General features: G+C 42.5%; 1 pseudogene; it reads left to right on the top strand.

Annotated features, from left to right (window-relative positions):
* LOC117515419 overlaps positions 1 to 16,060 on the top strand; it is a 279,907-nt pseudogene extending 263,847 nt beyond the window's left edge.
* The last annotated feature ends 4,567 nt before the right edge of the window (positions 16,061 to 20,627 follow it).

Genomic DNA, 20,627 nt, shown 5'->3' with positions numbered 1-20,627 from the left:
TACAGCCTCTGGAAACGGATTAGCGCTGCTAGCTCCTTGGTCTTGTTGCGGAAAGTCCTTACATTCCCCATGACCACAGATGGAATATAAATCCTTCTCCGCTTTGTCCGGCCACCCCTGCAGCCCCTCCATCTCCTTTGTATGTCTGCAGGTATGTCCAGGTGCTCAGCATAGTGGGGACCCGGTCCACTGTACATAGAGTCTTAGTCCAAGCAGCTGATCCCGGGTGTAGACAGTGGGACGACCAGAGCTGGAGACAAAGGGATTTCCATGCGCAGAAAACAGAAGCAGAAAACTAATCACAAGAGTTACAAAAGTGGGTTTCCCATGTGCACGCTTGCAAAGGGTACCACCCTCTGCAAATATAAACAATAAAGCACTATTAAAAAGTATTAAAAATAGCAAAAGTAAGAAAAAGATTATGTCCCTGCCAGGTTCTCATTGTGTCTAATCCTACATTCCTACAAATGTTTTAATTTGTATTTATTTATTTATTTTGCTGCATTTCAGTGCACTCAAATATGCTCAGTATGTGCATGTGGGTTCATTTGAAACAACTTGGATTTGTAGGAAGAGGTGTGGGAGAATGTTCTCTTTGGGGGAGAGGGGGTGTTTCAGTACTACGGACAGTAATCAGCATATTTCATTCACAAAGCAGCCCAAAGACAGCTGCTATGTGAGCCTTTCCGTGCTGCTTCATGAAGTATTAATAAGGCAACGCAGTTGTTAATATGTACTTATTCAATACTCACTGCATCCTGATTCACCCATGTTGTCACTGTGTAATATTTTCAACATGTTCAAATTTCAAACACATCCTCCACGTCCCTAGAGAACACACCACATCCATTATTCTACCTACTGGGTTCCTAATAAGTTGTGTGTAGATGCCGACTTGGTCCTGTAGGTTTTTTGCAGACTTTGTGGAAATATGGCTTATTGTCATGGTATAACTTTTCAACCCCAAATCATAAAAAGCTGGGATGGTATGGAAATTTAACAAAAAACATAAACCCTGTGATCTCCTAGCACATGCAGATCCACTTGTGGTGGATTTGCAAACAAACAACAATAACAACACCCCCCCCCCCCCCCACACACACACACACAAAAAAAGCCCACAGCGATTTACTTTGACTTCTGTTTTACATTAGACAGTAGGAAGCAAAGATATTCACTGTTTTGTATGATCAAATTAAATTCATTTGTTAATAGTATACATCCATTACTGCATTTGCGGCATGCAGCGGTTTCCAGGAAAGTTGGGATGGGGCAATTTAGGGTTAATAATGAGGTAAAAGACAGAAGGCAAGAAAAAGAATTATGTGATTTCAAACAGGTGACATCTACAGGTGACTGTTATCACGATTTGGTGCAACAGCAGTATCCATAAAGGCTAAGTATTCGAGGAGTAAAGAGGGGCTTTACAGTTTGACTAGGATATATACTTCATTAACAAATGCACAACTAAATTATTGAAATACTTAAAAACAAGGGTGCAAGTAGAACACCATGTGATCTCCAGTCCTTCAAGCCAGTACGGCATCAAGAATCATCATTCATCAATAGCTAACATGGGCAAGGGATTACTTGTGCTATGATAGGGAGCACCATTCATAAATGCCGCATAAAACTTTACTGTACAAAACAGAAGCTTTATGTTAACCTTGTCCAGAAATAACATTTACTTCTCTGTTCTCAGAGGCTTCTGTACTGGACCATCAACAAGCACCAAGTCCAAAAGTCAGCATCTGTCATGGTATGGGGTTGTGTCAATGCCCATACTTCTGTGATGGCAGCATTTATGCAGAAAACTACTTTGAGATTTTAGAGCAACATATGCTGCCTTCAAGATATCTTTTCCAAGGATGTCCATGCTGCAGGCCTTAAATGCAGGAATGGATGTGTATTAACAAATGAAATGAAACTGACTACATAAAACATTGAATATTTTGGGTTCTTAATGTCTGCAATGAAATGTAACACAATGTAAGAATCACTGCAGGTTTTTTTTTTTGTTTTCAATGTGTTTGTATTTGTTTGCTTTTTGTAGACCACTCCAACATTTTCTGGTACAAATAAATGTGTATTTATAGGGGAACTCTGGGATTTATGAGAATCAGTCTGGTATTAGATGTGAATGCTGACACTGTTCAAGGGCAAAACACGTAACCACTCATTGTCACCAGTGAGCAAATGTCTTTTTGAAGTGTCTGGTGGCATGGAGAGTATTCTTATTGTGGTAAATGTGTGGTAGTTTACCACAGAAAATGTGAAAATAAATAAATAAATAAATAAATAAATAAAATGGCATGGGTCTCCTGTCTAATGAGAGTCACCCGCTGAACTCTGTCTTCTCCATCCAGGAGAAGTTCAGTAAGCTTGAGATTTCGGTCATTGAGATGTTCTACAGAGAGACTGAGGAACTCATTTGTTCCGCGTGCCATTAGGCTGCTTAAAGAGGCCTCTGCTGGGAGGGGCAGGAGGGAGAATGTGTTTTAGCAGCTAGTTTTTAGTTATCATTTATTTATTTCTGTGGTGGGCTTTGTTCCTTCCATTTTATTGTATCTTTTAATTCTATTTATCCTTGGAGCACAGATAATGCACAATTTCCCTTGTGATTAATAAAGTATTTGTCTGTCTGTCTGTCTAAATAAAAATGACAGATTATACAGGCAGTTACTTACCTTAGCCTTCATACCACTCTCCAAAAAGACCATAAAGGTCAAATGTGGAGCAGAGCACATGCCCGTTGTAAGCAGAAGAAGGAGCACCTCATATTGGCAGTGACATTCATGTTTCTTGGTCCTCAGCCTTTCAGATTGGGAGAAGTCTGGGAACATCTTATGAAGTTAAGAAGTCACTGGACAGATGTGTTTGGTGATGTGATACCTGTGTGTGACAGAGGCCAGTAGGAGTCGCTGTGCATGTGGTAGTCAGTAAACCGCACTCGCCAACAGCTGAAAGGATTCTCTGACCACAAGGCCACAGCCAGAGTTTCAGCCTTCAGGTTAAAGCGGCTGCCTCCAGTGCCAGAGATCGTGCGTCCTGAGAGGATCGAGTGGGAAGCGTTAAGACAAAACAACACAACGCAGAGGTTGTGTGCCCAGAGGTGTGCAGGAGAATAAAATTCCAATTCTTTCAGGTCCTGATGCTTCCTGTCTTAATACTGTATGGCTGCAGTGTTCTTGGGTACCGCTGGAATGACTTTGTGTCAAACGAACAGTTACTTAAGAAGACGTAGATGAGATGTATCACTTGCATTGCAACGTCAGCTATGTCATGTTGTCTATATGGCATGTTTCTCTGGGTAAGATCCAAAACACCAGGGCCTGGCTGAGGACCTCAGCAAATCTGTGTGGAGTTTGCATGTTCTCCCTGTGTCTGTGCGGGTTTCCTCTGGGCAACTCCGGTTTCCTCCCACAATCAAACACATGCTTTTTTAGGGTCTCTTCCTTTCTTTGCCCTGACCAAGGCAGCATCTGTGGAGTTGGTCCCTGGGCACTGGACTGTGGCTGTCCACAGCCCCTTTTTCTTCCTCATCTGTGTATTACAGAGAGGTGGAGATGGTCAGGATGTCTTCATGGGTAGTTGCCGTCCAGGACCTAAGGTGGCAGATGTGGAGACGTGTACTACTAGTACATGATCCCTGATGAGACCTTGGCAGTGTTAGAAATCTAATCCAGTACTGGACTGAATCTAACAATTTGTTTTGAAAAGCTGACCCCAAAAATACCTAAAAAAAAAAAAAAAAAAAAAAAATGTAAATAGATTCCACAATGACAGTCCCACAGTTTTTGTTCTTGTTCATTTGGAATTAAGTGGAATGTTTCTGATTCTTATTCTTACTGGGTTTGGAACCACTGGAGTGGAGTGGAACAGAAAAACCAGTAAATACACAAATATTGTTTAACAATGAGCTAAACTGTAACATGGTTTTACTTGAAAGTGCTTTCAATGTCTTTCTGCTTTAAACAGAAAGTCATCATTTTCACCGGTACTTTCCGAATGAATCTGGATCCCCACGGACATTGTACCAACGAAGAACTTTGGAAAGTGGCAGAGGAGGTGAGCTGTCTACAGAATGGTCCACTTCTTTTTCATGGCTCTACTTGTGATTTTAGCTTGGAGTGGTAAATAAAAAATACTACCACATAGATTCATAATTTCATATCCAGCTATCTTAGCTAATTATAGGCCAATCTCCAACCTTCCTTTTCTCTCAAAAATTCTTGAAAGGGTAGTTGTAAAACAGCTAACTGATCATCTGCAGAGGAATGGTCTATTTGAAGAGTTTCAGTCAGGTTTTAGAATTCATCATAGTACAGAAACAGCATTAGTGAAGGTTACAAATGATCTTCTTATGGCCTCAGACAGTGGACTCATCTCTGTGCTTGTTCTGTTAGACCTCAGTGCTGCTTTTGATACTGTTGACCATAAAATTTTATTACAGAGATTAGAGCATGCCATAGGTATTAAAGGCACTGCGCTGCGGTGGTTTGAATCATATTTGTCTAATAGATTACAATTTGTTCATGTAAATGGGGAATCTTCTTCACAGACTAAAGTTAATTATGGAGTTCCACAAGGTTCTGTGCTAGGACCAATTTTATTCACTTTATACATGCTTCCCTTAGGCAGTATTATTAGACGGTATTGCTTAAATTTTCATTGTTACACAGATGATACCCAGCTTTATCTATCCATGAAGCCAGAGGACACACACCAATTAGCTAAACTGCAGGATTGTCTTACAGACATAAAGACATGGATGACCTCTAATTTCCTGCTTTTAAACTCAGATAAAACTGAAGTTATTGTACATGGCCCCACAAATCTTAGAAACATGGTGTCTAACCAGATCCTTACTCTGGATGGCATTACCCTGACCTCTAGTAATACTGTGAGAAATCTTGGAGTCATTTTTGATCAGGATATGTCATTCAAAGCGCATATTAAACAAATATGTAGGACTGCTTTTTTGCATTTACGCAATATCTCTAAAATCAGAAAGGTCTTGTCTCAGAGTGATGCTGAAAAACTAATTCATGCATTTATTTCCTCTAGGCTGGACTATTGTAATTCATTATTATCAGGTTGTCCTAAAAGTTCCCTAAAAAGCCTTCAGTTAATTCAAAATGCTGCAGCTAGAGTACTGACGGGGACTAGAAGGAGAGAGCATATCTCACCCATATTGGCCTCTCTTCATTGGCTTCCTGTTAATTCTAGAATAGAATTTAAAATTCTTCTTCTTACTTATAAGGTTTTGAATAATCAGGTCCCATCTTATCTTAGGGACCTCGTAGTACCATATCACCCCAATAGAGCGCTTCGCTCTCAGACTGCAGGCTTACTTGTAGTTCCTAGGGTTTGTAAGAGTAGAATGGGAGGCAGAGCCTTCAGTTTTCAGGCTCCTCTCCTGTGGAACCAGCTCCCAATTCAGATCAGGGAGACAGACACCCTCTCTACTTTTAAGATTAGGCTTAAAACTTTCCTTTTTGCTAAAGCTTATAGTTAGGGCTGGATCAGGTGACCCTGAACCATCCCTTAGTTATGCTGCTATAGACTTAGACTGCTGGGGGGTTCCCATGATGCACTGTTTCTTTCTCTTTTTGCTCTGTATGCACCACTCTGCATTTAATCATTAGTGATCGATCTATGCTCCCCTCCACAGCATGTCTTTTTCCTGGTTCTCTCCCTCAGCCCCAACCAGTCCCAGCAGAAGACTGCCCCTCCCTGAGTCTGGTTCTGCTGGAGGTTTCTTCCTGTTAAAAGGGAGTTTTTCCTTCCCACTGTAGCCAAGTGCTTGCTCACAGGGGGTCGTTTTGACCGTTGGGGTTTTACATAATTATTGTATGGCCTTGCCTTACAATATAAAGCGCCTTGGGGCAACTGTTTGTTGTGATTTGGCGCTATATAAAAAAATTGATTGATTGATTAATTTAATCAGGTTTTTACTGAAGTGCAGGATATTCTTCTTCTTCTCTTGTGACACAATCATATCAGTAAAAACAAGAACTTTATAACTGCGATCTGTTTCGTGTTACAGGAACTTAAATTTCTCTGGTTGATGGAGTTATTGTTGTTCGCAATTTTACTGTAAAAATGTTTTTAAAAACAATCTATGTTTGATGGCAGCAGGTGGAATTATTCTGTGCGTCATCAAATTTAGGCCAAATAACAGGCATTTGATCGATGAGTAACTCAAATGAAATTGTCAATGTCTGAAACACGTGTAGTAATGTACTGAGACCACTGAGGTGCACTACAGAATGCCACAGGTCGTCTGTCTGTCCCACGTGTGGCAGTCAGAAATGTTAAATGGTAAATGGACTACATTTATATAGCGCTTTTCCATCTGCATCAGACGCTCAAAGCACTTTACAAATAATGCCTCACATTCACCCCAATGTAAGGGTGCTGCCATACAAGGCGCTCACTACACACGGGGAGCAACTAGGGGATTAAGGACCTTGCCCGAGGGCCCTTAGTGATTTTCCGGTGATTTGGAACTGAGTCTCTCTGGTCTCAAGCTCAACGCTTTAACCACTAAACCATCACCTCCCCAATCAGACTGTATCATTCCTCCACCTTCTGCAAGATGAATACATAATGAACATAGTTATTCAGAGTTATGTGCAATATTGTCAAACATCTTGCGCAATATATCTTCCAGTCATTTTGCATAAATGTGTTGTACTTAGTGTAAAAAAAATGATTGATTGATTTCTATTTAATACTAACACTTTCTGTAATTGTGTACTTAACTCACCATTGTTTACTGTCTCTGTACTCTGTCAAAATAATTTCCATCCATCCATCACTTTTTTCCACTTTATCCAGAGTCGGGTCGCGGGGGCAGCAGATCAAGCAAAGCCGCCCAGACCTCCCGATCCACACACACCTCCCCCAGTTCCTCCGGGGGAACCCCAAGGTGTTCCCAAGCCAGCTGAGACGTAGTCCCTCCAGCGTGTCCTGGGTCTTCCCCGGGGCCTCCTCCCGATGGGACGTGCCCGGAACACCTCTCCAGCGAGGCGTCCAGGGGACATCCGAAAAAGATGCCCGAGCCACCTCAACCGGCTCCTTTTGACGTGGAGGAGCAGCGGCTCGACTCCGAGCTCCTCCCGAGTGACCGAGCTCCTCACCCTATCTCTAAGGGAGCACCCAGCCACCCTGCGGAGGAAACTCATCTCAGCCACTTGTACTCGTGCCAGCCAAATCTCATGACCATAGGTAAGGATCGGAACGTAGATCGATCGGTAAATCGAGAGCTTTGCCCACCTACTCAGCTCTCTCTTCACCACAACAGTCCGATACAGTGACCGCATCACTGCAGATGCTGCACCGATCCGTCTATCGATCTCACGCTCCATCCATCCCTCACTCGTGAACAAGCCCCCGAGATACTTAAACTCCTCCACTTGAGGCAAGGACACTCCACCGACCTGAAGAGGGCAAAGCACCTTTTTCCGGTCAAGAACCATGGCCTCGGATTTGGAGGTGCTGATTTCCATCCCGGACGCTTCACACTCGGCTGCAAACTGCCCCAGTGCACGCTGAAGGTCCTGATTTGATGAAGCCAACAGAACCATATCGTCCACAAACAGCAGAGACGAGATTCTGTGGTTCCCAAACCAGACCCCCTCTACACTGTTCAATGCAGTGCGGCTCCTAAAACCATTGCAATGCAATTTTATATATATTATATTTTTACACAATTATCCTTTATTGACCAAGTTTCATTCATGAAGTCAGTGGTGTGGGTACACATCTCTATGTGTGGGTGTGACTGTGAGCGGCACAGCGCGGGTCATTATAATCTCATTATTTTAAGGTGCAAATTAAAAAAAATCCCCAGTCTTGTCGAACAATTTATTCACTAACGACAAGTATTTTAACTAGACATTGGTCTAGCAGTGGAAAATATCAACTAGACATAAATGAAGAGTTAATGGTCTGTGCTATCGGGCGACACAGGTACGGCGGGAGACATACAGCTGTTTATCATCCAAATATCACGGACAAAGTGACAAGAAGAACCAAAACCACTTATTTATGGAAGGAAATATTGTCTCCCTTGTTCCTCCGTTTGTGGCTTTGCCAACATTCGCAGCTTTCCGGCATATTCCACCTGTTTCTTGAAGTTCTATGCACGCAAATCACTAACTTGCCTGGACTTAAAATGGCCTGCACAGTATTTACTTAATGGTTTTCATTATGCTGTTCTTATTTTGAAAGTTCAATAAGTGGACTGATATGTTAAACATGGTGTGAATGCTATGTGAAAGACTAAGATCATTTTATGTTTACTGAACAAGTAGCAGACTTTTTTTTTTGTTTTGTATATTGTTCTGCAAGCCACTTTTAATTACAAATTCATCCGCACACGCCTGAGTTTTCATTATCCTTCATTTGTTTGGCATTTTTTGTTGAAAATTTAGCAGGTGAACACTGGGTGTGTTTAAAACAATATTGTGGTGCTCTTAATTCATAATGTGAAGTAAAACAGAGCATGCCATGTAAAAGAAACAGTTTTATTTTTGCTTAATAAACTGTACTATGTGGTCAAGACTATTTATATTTAGTTTCTTTTGTCTGTATTAACATATTTGATATTGGAGTAATCCAGAAGTAATTGAAAGTAAACAAATGACATTACTTTAATATTATGGTACTTGGATTAAGTTACTGACTACATTTTTCAACAGGTAACTAGTAACTGTATCAGAATACATTTTTAAAGTAACCCTCCCAACCCTGTCCACAAATCACATGTGGACTGGTTGGGCGAACTCCCATGAACCCTTGAGCACCCGATGGAGTTTGTAGAGCTGGTCCAGTGTGCCGCGACCAGGACGAAAACCACACTGCTCCTCCTGAATCCGAGGTTCGACTATCGGTCGAATTCTTTCCAGTACTCTGGAGAGTAAAATTCGCCTCCCCGAGGCTGAGGAGTGTGATCCCCCTATAGTTGGAACACACTCTCCGGTCCCCCTTCTTAAACAGAGGGACCACCACCCCGGTCTGCCAATCCAGAGGCACTGTCCCCGACCGCCACGCGATGTTGCAGAGGCGTGTCAGCCAAGACAGTCCCACAACATCCAGAGACTTAAGGTACTCAGGACAGATTTCATCCACCCCAGGAGCCTTGCAACCGAGGAGCTTTCTAACCACCTTGGTGACTTCGGCCTGTGTAATGGATGAGTCCGCCTCTGAGTCCCCAGTTTCTGCTTCCTCTTGAGAAGACGTGACAATGGGATTGAGGAGATCCTCGAAGTATTCCTTCCACCGCCCGACAACATCCCCAGTCAGGGTCAACAGCTCCCCACCCGCACCGTAGACAGTGCTTGTGGAGAGCTGCTTCCGCCTCCTGAGGCGTCAGACGGTTTGCCAGAATTTCTTTGAGGCCAACCGATAGTCCTCCTCCATGGCCTCCCTGAAGTCCTCCTAGACCCAAGTTTTTGCCTCTGTGACCGCACGGGCTGCGGCACGCTTGGCCTGCCGGTACCTGTCAGCTGCCTCTGGGGTCCCACTGACCAACAAAGACAAGTAGGACTCCTTCTTCAGCTTGACGGCATCCTTTACTTCTGGCGTCCACCACCGGGTTCGGGGATTGCTGCCGCGACAGGCACCAGAGACCTTATGACCACAGCTACGAGCGGCCGCATCGACAATGGAGGTGGAAAACATGGATCCCCCAGGAGAACGATGGAGTCCCCAGTCGGAGCGCTATCTAGTACCCCTCCCAGGGACTCCAAGAAGGTCGGGTAATCTGCAGTGCCACTTGGCCATAGGCCGAGACAACAGTGAGGGACCTGTCCTGACTGGAAGGTGTAGGGACGTGACCCTCTCGTTCACCGGAGTGAACTCCAACACATGGCAACTGAGCTGGGAAGCAATAAGCAATGCGACCCCAGCTCTCCGCCTCTCCCCGTGGGCAATGCCAGAAAAGTGGAGCGTACAGCCCCTCTCCGTGAGTTGGGTACCAGAGCCCAAGCTGTGCGTGGAGGTGAGCCCGACTATCTCTAGTCGGTATCTCTCAACCTCCCGCACAAGCTCAGGCTCCTTCCCCCCCAGCGAAGGGGAAGGGAAGGGGCAAAATAATTTCCTTCTGGATAAATAAAGTTGATCTTTATCTTTAGCAGGTTTTATTGACATGACAGGAATAAATTGGTACAGTTGAGATAAGTCTGCCTTTTTTCTAAAAGGCACCACAACCAAATATACCGGGAAGGTGCATACTTTTAAAGATTCAGCATCCAGTCATGTCTCATCCCACTTGTTTGTGTCCAAATCTTACAAACATATTGGAATCAGCAGAATTCTAGAAATGTGGACCTTAATCCTCTTGCAAAGGTATCTGCATTGCCAAACAACTCTGTCCAGTGACCTCATTAGTCTGTTAGCTTTTCCCAAGTGTCTCTCAACCTCAAAGAAAAAGACCCACGGACAAGAACCCCAATTCCAAGGGAAGTGAATTCAAGAGCAGGAGGGTGTGTAATGAATGAGGCCAAGGCAAGCAGAGAAAAATCTTCATGTTTCATGTCAGTTTCCTCCAAAGGAGTAATGAAAGATTCAAGGTACCACAAAGAACTGTGCAATCTATTAAAAGAATAGTTTAAACAAAAATATAAGAAAATTGGGACCATAAATGTTTCACCTCATTGAGGACAGAAGTAAAGAGTCTATTTAGTGTTTTTGTCTGAGCTTTGTGTCTTTAACACAACTTTTTGTTCTGACTACACACCCTGAAAAACCAACATGGCACCAACCTTATCCTACAGCGTGACAATGTTTTAATTTAAAAATGAGCAGCAGTTCTGAAGTTTCGATGTTTGACACCTTTTTGGAGACTTTTTCTCTCTTTTTACTGTAAATTAAAAGATGCCTTGTCTCCTCAGGTGGGTCTGAAGTCAGTGATTGAGCAGTTCCCAAATACGCTAGACTTCCAGCTGGAGGACGGAGGGAAAATACTGAGCAGAGGACACAAGCAGCTTCTGTGCCTGGCCCGATCCATCCTCAGCAAGGCCCGAATCATCCTGCTGGATCAACCCTTTGCTGACATTGACCCAATGTGAGTACAAAGTCACAATGCGTGGTGTCTTTCTGTGTGGGACATCAATGTGGGACCACTCAGATTAGATGCCGCTGTTTGGTTAAATTTATGTTGCTAGATTAAAGTGTTATATACTATAAGTGGTTAATAAAAAAGGCTTAATCATTCACATGAAAAAAGTACAACTGGCACTGAGAGTCAAGTGTTTCTATTTTGAGTATTCAGAGGAGCAGCTGGACCTCAAACAAACAATTCTAAACAATCACAAACATAAACTTTTAGCCCAATTTACTAAAAGTTTGTGTTTGTAAAAATGTGTAAATGCCATAGCTCTGGCAAAAAAAGTTTGTGTTTCACACTGATAATTGTGAATTTTCAAATAAATAGTATATTTATTCCATAAACACACTATTCCATAAAGTTACCCATGTGTTGTGCGATCAATGCAGACACGACATGAATCTGATTTGAAGTCATTCCCCGTGAGCTGTTTATGTATGCATTTCTTTATTTAAATTTATTTAATGCAACCAAATGCACCACTTAAGAAAAAAGATTCCTCTTTGCTCCTGGGTTGCTCAGTGTGCAGCACGTCTGCACAACTGGGACACCAGTGAAGTCGGGAGCAACTAGGGGATTAAGGACCTTGCCCATGGGCCCTTAGTGACTTTCTGGTCAGGCTGAGGATCCTCTGGTCTCAAGCCCAAAGCTTAACCACTGGACCATCACCTCCCCTAAATGTAAAGGAAGAACCCTTTAAACTGGTGAAAACAGCCTTGTAATATGCTTTTAAACTTGCTTTCAAATCCAAAGGCTGTGCATATTCAGCATGATGTGAACATTTCATAAAGGGCTGGACTGAAAGGCGCAGGACACGCAGGAGCCGAAAAGATCGCAGGGGTGTGCACGAAACCTGAAAAAACCCACGTGTGCCATGGTGTCTGCTGTATCAGTTTTATTACGTTACTAAGTCAGATATATAGATTTATAATACAAAACTGTCAAAAGGGGTAATAGAGATAAGTGTAACGATGATTGAATATCATCATAGCAGTAAATTGATCAGTCCATGTGAACATCATGCAGAAGGGTGCTGCGTTCAGGTACCGTCAGAAATTATAGGACTTTTTTGTTGTTTCAAATTCAACTGTTGCTTGTGGCAGGATTATGTTTTTTGTTTCATTTTTGGTAAAAAAATAAAAAATAAAATAATTGTATCCACACAAAAGATTAATTCTGGCCTATATAAGGTGCCTGAGCCCAGTGAAGCAGACCTCCACCCACATAAAAAATAATCCAAGCAAACAAGATAGAATTTCCGACGGTATGTGAACGCAGCAGTGATCTGCCTGTTAAGTTCCATCTGTTCACGCGGACTGATCAATTTACTGCTCTGATGATATATTCAACCATCTGTATTCTTATATTTATTACCCCTTTTGACAGCTTTGTGTTATAAATCATTATCATAGACCTATAAATGATACGCCAATATGATTGGACAAAACACTAAAGAATAAATAGCAATACACCCTTTTCGCGGACGGGTAATATTTTTCATACCACCCGAGTAATCAGCCAATCAGGTGTCACGTACAATTCTTTCTGCCTCGCTTAGAAAATAGCGCTTGGAACTTGAGGTGGATGGATGATGAAAGAAGCAAAACACCTTTGCAATTTATGTTATTTTGATGAATTTCTTAATTTACAGCAGCTTCATTAAACAAATGTACTTGAATGATTACCAGCACGACGGCGAGCTTACAGGCTAACCTCCGCTAACACTGGAAGACAGTTGCCAGTTATGGCTTCTGAAACAATGGAGAAAAAAAAGAAACAGCACCGTTCAGCTGAAACATTAGTGGACGTAAAATATTCTGTCTGTTAAGAGCTTCACCTCTTGTTCCACGTGTGTACGAGGTCTGTTAGAAAACTGTCCGACCTTTTTATTTTTTTAAAAAACTATATGGATTTGAATCACATGTGATTGCATCAGCCAAGCTTGAACCTTCGTGCACATGTGTGAGTTTTTTCACGCCTGTCGGTTGCGTCATTCGCCTGTGGGCAGGCTTTGAGTGAGCACTGGTCCACCCCCCTCGTCAGATTTCCATTGTCATGGAAATGGATGAGCGATTGGAGCAGCGCTGAATCAAATTTTTCCAGAAACTGTGAGAGACAGCCAGGTGGAAACCATTCGGAAGATTCAGACGGCTTTCGGTGAGGATACTCTGGGCATCACACAGATTAAGGACCATTACAACCGGACTAAAGACGGCCCACAGCGGCGGAGGGCGCACCGCGTTCCGAGCGGCCATCGACAGGCTGAAACGACCAGATCATTTCCAAAGTGAAGGCTGTGTTGATCCGGGACATTGTCTGACTATCAGAGAAATTGCAGAAGAGGTGTACATCTGCACTTTTGCAGCACATTCCACTGTTACAGGAGATTTTGTAATGAAAGACGTGCGGAGGAATTTGCGCGTCGGGACGGAGCCGCAATGACGCACAACAAAAAGCACATCCGTGTTGGAAACCATTCGGAAGATTCAGACGGCTTTCGGTGGCTTTTCAGTCGAGTGAGTATCCGAGAAATTGTGTAACAGCTGGGCATGTCACAACTTGTCCTGTGAGACTTACAACTTGGCTGTCTCTCACAGTTTCTGGAAAAATTTGATTCAGCACTGCTCCAATCGCTCAGCCATTTCCCTGACAATGAAAATCCGACGAGGGGGTTGGACCAGTGCTCACTCAGAGCCTGCCCACAGGCTGAATGACGCAACTAACAGGCGTGAAAAAACTCACGCATGTGCAGGAAGGTTCAAGCTTGGCTGATGCAAGCGCACATGATTCAAATCCATATAGTTTTTTTAAAAAATAAAAAGGTCGGATAGTTTTCTAACAGACCTCGTATTTCCCACCGGTGTCACGTACGTCCACAAATGCTTCAGCTGAATGGTGCTGTTTCTTTTTTTTTCTCCACTGTTTCAGAAGCCATAACTGGCAACTGTCTTCTAGTGTTAGCGGAGGTTAGCCTGTAAGCTCGCCGTTGTGCTGAAAATCATTCGAGTACATTTGTTTAATGAAGCTGCTGTAAATGAAGAAATCATCAAAAATTCATCAAAATATCGACGTAAATCGCGAAGGTGTTTTGCTTCTTTCATCATCTATCCACCCCAAGTTCCAAGGACTGTTTCCTAAGCGAGGCGGAAAGAATTGTACAGCGGAAAGAATTGTACGCGACACCGGTCGGCATCACTGCGATTGCTCTCACTGCCTCCGATGTGCTTACTGAGTCTGTGGGCTCGCTAAGCGCCGCAGTGGGCCACTCACACCGCCCCCGTCTGCTGTGCCGAGCTGCATGCAGCAACAGCCCGCTGCATGGTCTCGGTAACCACAGCCGCAGAGCTCCGTGGCCGTGACTTGGATTCTTTGCGGGTTCCGCATCCGTACCCCTTTCGGCCTGAGGGTGTATGGTTTTCTTCAGGGTGTATAAAGCCATATTCATTGGTGAACAACTTGATAAGTGATAATATACATGGCTCAGTAACATAATACAGTGATACAGCAGCCACCAGACCTCTGCTGAGCCACCTAACGTCTGTGTGCAGCAGATGTGAGTCTCCTCCAGGAGCGAACAGAATAAACGCGTCCTCAGACTCCATGCCCAAACAGAACACTGCAATCTTGTTCTTCACTTTCATCACTCTTCATATTTATGGACCATGAATCATTGTGCTGATCGCTGACTTCTCATTTCCTTGGCTTTTCGAGCGAACAGAGGGGATTTAACCGGGTTAGCATTAGAAGTCAGCATTGTATTTCTTGTGAATCGTCTGAAATGCCACTCCAAATTCCCTTTCTTCAGTAAAGCCACATTTACATTGCAGATAAGTCAGATGGATTTGCCATTTGAATAAATGAAAAAAATAATACAAGATGAAAATTACAATTTTTCTTATCCACCATTGAAGACTAGCTGTTCTTTAATGGCAACCGGCATCCTTGTTGGTGCATTGCTGCCACCTGCTGTATCAGTCTGTTATAGCAGCACTAAATCCTCTCAAGTCCAGGGACAGATTTTTTTTCATGCGATCGTAAAATGACCGTCAATTTTATAAATACACAATGCTCATGATGACTGTGTGTGTGCGTGTGTGTGTGAGAGACATCAGAACGTTACAGGTCCTGAGGAAGACACTCAGTCAGACATTCTCTGGTTGCACCATCATCCTTTCAGAACACAGAGTGGAGCCGTTGCTGGAGTGTCAGTCATTCCTGGTCAGTACACACACACACACACTTTCATGACATATCAGGATGTATGATGTAAACATGAAAAAATGGGAACATACCTTTCCCAAGATCCTAGAGGCCTGGGACTCAAACTCATTCTGACCCATGCTTACAGGAATATGTCCATGTGTTGAGTTTTTGGCTCGGGCTGTATTTTGGTCAGACCTGATTGTTATGCTACATATGAGGACATGACATGACTTCTGAGTACAATAACCTCACATTGAAAGTGTGAAAAGTGTGTTAAGTTCCAAAATTGGCCGAGTGCTGTAGTATAACCAGCAGGAGACCACTGATGTGATCAGTGAATTTAGTGAATATTTTTCTGGTGTCTTGGTTTTGCACTTTGTGGACGGTCCCTACGCTTCCGTTTCACGCCTGCTCGTTCAGGTCAGTATTATTTTTCCAGCTCAGAGGATGGCTCATATGGATAAAAATAAGGTTGTAGCTTGTTGTCTACCTTTCTGAGGTTAGAAATTAGTGTTGTTTCTTTTTCTACAATGTTTCTCTTAAGATTTATTGAGCCATTTACTGGAAGGGGAGGTTTCTGTCCTCTGTGAGTTTGACGCCTTCATTCCCGTTTGACAGGTGGACCGTCCCAGTCAAACTCCTCATCTGACATTGTCCCTGGAGCGGGACACACCGAGCGGGGTCGGGTACTTGACACGAGAAGCAAGAGCTCAGATCACCTGCCCACCTCACTGGCTGTAGTGACCCCCGCCAAAAAAAAAAAAAAAAAAAAAAAAAAAAAAAAAATCATTTTGCAGTGATAGGGCTTGTGATGAGAATTACCTGCAGTAATTGATTCGTAAACTGAAATCCATAAACTACTGAAACTGAAAAAACACACACACATACATATATATATATATATATATATACACTACCATTGACATTAATGCTTGTCTGATTGTCCAGGACAAGTGTAAAATGTGGTCGGACAAGCAGTATGCTCTAAATTGTTGTCCAACCGGACAAGTGGCATTGTTTTTTTTTTTGGTTTAAAACATTCAAATTCTTTATTTTCTTCGCTCGGAAACAAAATACCTGACCGCCGCCTTTTTGTTTTCTTACATCACGTCTTGTCTCGCACCTCGCAAGAAAGCGTCTTCGGTTTTTCCCGCCACTCTCCACGCAGCGGACAATCGGAAAATATGATATCACAGGGTTCTCGCCAGGCAATGGAACAACGGCGCCGCGCCATCAGTGTTATGACAGCACCGTCACACTCTGCCCTGCTCTCAGGTAGTTTTCTAAAATCCAGCCAGGCTGTTTGTGCTGAACTGCCCGCTTGCCCCTCCACCGCCAGCAGGCTGCAGCTCAGAGAGCACAGTGGAAAAAAAAAACTCTGTCAAAGTCTTCAGATAAAAAGAGCTCCTTCTGCTTGTATAGCTCCAGAAATTCATTTATAGGCTTTATTTTACAGTTGAAAGCCTTCATGTTTCCAAAGTTTGCTCAAATACGATGTGAGAGTGAAGAGACTCTCGTTTCTTCACAGGGAGAGGAGGAGCCAGAGAGAGAGAGGAGGAAAAAGTGTGAACAGCAGACGACACACGCTGTAAAAAGCAGCGAAGCAATTTTAATAGATGATCATCTTCACCACACAGCCTCAGTGAAACAGTAAAGTGTGAAAAACTGATTCAGAAAGTTTTTCATCCATGATTTTATCATTAAAAGATCAAATTTACTCCTTTACTTCTTCCAGAATTATTTTTTTTTTCATTTTCTTATTATTATTGATTCTGATTTAACAATCAAATTAGTCCAGATTTAGCTCTTGTTCAAACAAGACAATTAGGGGTTATATTGTTTTGTTTTTAAATAAGTATGCAATTCCACTCAAAAATGTTGAAAAAAAGCTAAACTGTCAACATGACAGAAAAACTCTGCCTGGACTCTTACTGGACTAAAGGTACAGTGTGTCATTTTTAAAGAAGAGAGCAAATGTTATGTCCATCAAATATTAATGTGTTTTTAAACTTTTCAATGTTATTTATTTTCTTAACAAAGACAGAAAAATTACAAAAAAGAACTTTTGTAATTTTTCTGTCTATTATTATTGCTTTCAATGCATCTAAATCCATTAAAATTTGAATTTTACCACCCACACAGGAGAAAAGCAATTTATGAAAAAGTGTAATTTCAGTACTTCCACAGTAGCATGCCCCGGACACCCCTAGGTGACACGGGCACGCTTCACGCGGCTCGTGCCTGCGGCGCTCGCTTGTCCGGACAACCAGCTTAATGTCAATACCTGATATATATATACGTTTTACGAGACCTGCGTTCACATTTATGGAGATATTTTTTCAGTATTCACGTTTTGCAATTAACGGCTTGCGGATAATTCACAATTTGCAGCTGATTCACATTTTGGGAGTTAACACAGATCCTTAGCCTGATCCAATGCCTGGGAAATCCCAGAAAATCTGGATGTGAGGACCTGGTGCAGCCTTCATCTGCTTTCACAGCCGCCAGGTTACAAAGCATCATCTCCACCGCCTGATCCACTGTTGAGGACTTCTGTCCTCATTTAAAAAAATATATATATTTGTCAATTATATCAATGAACACATCTGGTTGTATCCAAACCAGAAGCTCTGCATGACAAAGGAGATCAAAATCCTTCTCAGGTCCTGCAACACTGCCTTCAGGTCTGGTGACAAAGCCAGACACTGAAGAGAGGCATCAGAGATGATAAAACAGCATACAAAAGAAGAATTTAGAACCACATCCCCAGCAACAACCCACAGCAGATCTGCCAGGGACTTCAGCACATCATCAGTTTCACATTCAGCAAACTCTGAGGTCTTCACAAAGATTTTCAATTTGTCCGTGTTCAAATCCATCATTGCAATTCCTTGGGACTCCAGCGAGGGCGGTCGCATCTCCTCCCCTCTCCTCTACCTCTGCTCTAACCTTCAAAGTCCCTACCTACTTCACCAGACTGTGAATTCTTCAAACTATATTTGGCTTAACCGTGAAATTGATCAGCTGGTCTCTGAATGCTAATGACACCATTTTTTCAACAAGGAAATCAGGCTGGGAAACCCTGCGTGCCCAGATGGAACCGACCCTGTGGGCTATGTTCTCGACGAGTGGGAGAAGTGGTGCGTTGTGTGCTTGGTACTACTCTTCTTTTCTGTTTATTTGATAGGGACAGAACAAAAAGCATTGCTACAATAACCGATGCCATGTTCATAGGTCATATAGCTAATAGCTAATTCGCAGACCTGATCCCTAGAACATAAAAGGACACTTACACAATCATAAACAACACATGATAGTAGCAATATCACAATACAATAAAACACTATAAGATATGGCTAATGTCTACAGATTTGATTTACGTTAAGCCATTGTCTTATTTTATGCTTAAAATCATTCAGGTCTATAAGAAATTTCAGTTCGGCAGGTATGGTGTTCCAGATCTGTGGACCTTTAACTGCAAACGCATTCTGTCCAAAAGTTGTTTTACATCGGACTGGTCTACTGTCTCCACTCACAGCTCCTCTTGTAATGATACCGCGAGTTTGACATTTTTGAATCATTCCTTTTACAATATCAGGAACAAGACCATTAATACATTTAAAAACTAAATTCAAAAACGAACACTTCAAAAGATTTTCAAAGCTTAAGAGTTTATACTTTTCTATGATTTTACAATAGTGCCACCTAATTGGCTTTTGGTCAAGCACTTTTAAGGCTTGTTTGTAAAGAGAATTCAAACCTTTTAGAGAGGATTGGTTCGCCTGGCCTCAAACAGTGATGCAATATAAAAAATGAGACAAGATCATTGCATGAAAAAATGCAATGATCTTCCTCTCTGTGGAGGATGTCAATCAATCAATCAATCAATTTTTTTATATAGCGCCAAATCACAACAAACAGTTGCCCCAAGGCGCTTTATATTGTAAGGCAAGGCCATACAATAATTATGTAAAACCCCAACGGTCAAAACGACCCCCCTGTGAGCAAGCACTTGGCTACAGTGGGAAGGGAAAACTCCCTTTTAACAGGAAGAAACCTCCAGCAGAACCAGGCTCAGGGAGGGGCAGTCTTCTGCTGGGACTGGTTGGGGCTGAGGGAGAGAACCAGGAAAAAGACATGCTGTGGAGGGGAGCAGAGATTGATCACTAATGATTAAATGCAGAGTGGTGCATACAGAGCAAAAAGAGAAAGAAACAGTGCATCATGGGAACCCCCCAGCAGTCTACGTCTATAGCAGCATAACTAAGGGATGGTTCAGGGTCACCTGATCCAGCCCTAACTATAAGCTTTAGCAAAAAGGAAAGTTTTAAGCCTAATCTTAAAAGTAGAGAGGGTGTCTGTCTCCCTGATCTGAATTGGGAGCTGGTTCCACAGGAGAGGAGCCTGAAAGCTGAAGGCTCTGCCTCCCATTCTACTCTTACAAACCCTAGGAACTACACGTAAGCCTGCAGTCTGAGAGCGAAGCGCTCTATTGGGGTGATATGGTACTACGAGGTCCCTAAGATAAGATGGGACCTGATTATTCAAAACCTTGTAAGTAAGAAGAAGAATTTTAAATTCTATTCTAGAATTAACAGGAAGCCAATGAAGAGAGGCCAATATGGGTGAGATATGCTCTCTCCTTCTAGCCCCCGTCAGTACTCTAGCTGCAGTATTTTGAATTAACTGAAGGCTTTTTAGGGAACTTTTAGGACAACCTGATAATAATGAATTACAATAGTCCAGCCTAGAGGAAATAAATGCATGAATTAGTTTTTCAGCATCACTCTGAGGACAAGACCTTTCTGATTTTAGAGATATTGCATAAATGCAAAAAAGCAGTCCTACATATTTGTTTAATATGCGCTTTGAATGACATATCCTGATCAAAAATGACTCCAAGATTTCTCACAGTATTACTAGAGGTCAGGGTAATGCCATCCAGAGTAAGGATCTGGTTAGACACCATGTTCTAAGATTTGTGGGGCCAAGTACAATAACTTCAGTTTTATCTGAGTTTAAAAGCAGGAAATTAGAGGTCATCCATGTCTTTATGTCTGTAAGACAATCCTGCAGTTTAGCTAATTGGTGTGTGTCCTCTGGCTTCATGGATAGATAAAGCTGGGTATCATCTGCATAACAATGAAAATTTAAGCAATACCGTCTAATAATACTGCCTAAGGGAAGCATGTATAAAGTGAATAAAATTGGTCCTAGCACAGAACCTTGTGGAACTCCATAATTAACCTTAGTCTGTGAAGATGATTCCCCATTTACATGAACAAATTGTAATCTATTAGACAAATAT

Source organism: Thalassophryne amazonica, chromosome 8 (genome assembly GCF_902500255.1).
Source record: "Thalassophryne amazonica chromosome 8, fThaAma1.1, whole genome shotgun sequence".
Lineage (NCBI taxonomy): Eukaryota > Metazoa > Chordata > Actinopteri > Batrachoidiformes > Batrachoididae > Thalassophryne > Thalassophryne amazonica.
Note: the sequence above shows the minus strand (reverse complement) of the source record. Positions and strands in the feature narration are given on the sequence as shown.